Source organism: Acipenser ruthenus, chromosome 18, assembly GCF_902713425.1.
Source record: "Acipenser ruthenus chromosome 18, fAciRut3.2 maternal haplotype, whole genome shotgun sequence".
NCBI lineage: Eukaryota > Metazoa > Chordata > Actinopteri > Acipenseriformes > Acipenseridae > Acipenser > Acipenser ruthenus.
In genome coordinates this window covers 16,694,538-16,695,557 of record NC_081206.1, presented here as the reverse complement: position 1 = coordinate 16,695,557, position 1,020 = coordinate 16,694,538, and positions in this window count along the sequence as shown.

Sequence of the window (1,020 nt, the reverse complement as noted above, 5' to 3'; positions counted from 1 at the left end):
CCACCTTGCTCTTGGGAGAGCTGGGGAATGTAGTTTTTAAGTGGGTGCACTGCCTTTCTACACAAACACAATCCCTTTTATATTAACTACATATCCCAGAAGTCCATTCGAATGGGCGTTTCCTTGCGACAGAAAATTCCCATGCTCATGAAGGAGCGTTCGTCGGCTTTGTAGTTTTTTAAGGAATGCAAAAGCCTACAAGTCCCAGCATGTTTTCAACACGAACAGAGGGGCCATGATAAAGACACGTGGATGGGCAGTGCCTGCAAAGGCTCTTGGTGCGTAATATAATGACGATAATTACCGTCACCCACCCTCCCCTTCCAGTAGATGACACTTTTGCTTTCATTCTGTTAAATTATGTTGTTCTACAGCCGTTCTTTTATGTTTTATGATTGCATAGAATGTGAAATATCTACATCTAACCTTTAGTACCACAGTCAAATTACCTTGTGGTATCTTACTTAAGACAACACCACGAGCCCTAATTTAAAGGGAATTTTATTACGAGGAAAGCACAATTGTTGCAATATAACGCAAACAATGTAAATCATAGAGGAAATTGTATTACATTTACATTATGAGATTCATTTAGGCCCCCAAAAGTGTCGTTTTTAGCATTAAGATACATACTGTACCTCGTATGAAGCTGTTGACGTTTTTAAAGTTAAGGTGCATCCTGTAAGCGTAGGTAGTTTCTGTTATTGCCTTATTATACCGTATCCACAATAATAATAATAATAATAATAATAATAATAATAATAATAACTGCGTTTATCCTGCATGATGGCAGATTTGGCAAATGGGTGATTCCTAAAGATTTTTTAGTAGTTGATTCAGTATAATAAATATGTAGCTTAGTGATTCTCTTAACTGTTCAGATTGTGTACCACAGATGTATCAAGGCTTGCCATGATCTTTTTAATGTTTCCCCACCCACTGGAAATTTGACAACTCGCACCCTGCCTGCTGGTGTGAAATTACCCACGATTAGTTGAATTTAGTTTGTATTGCCTTACA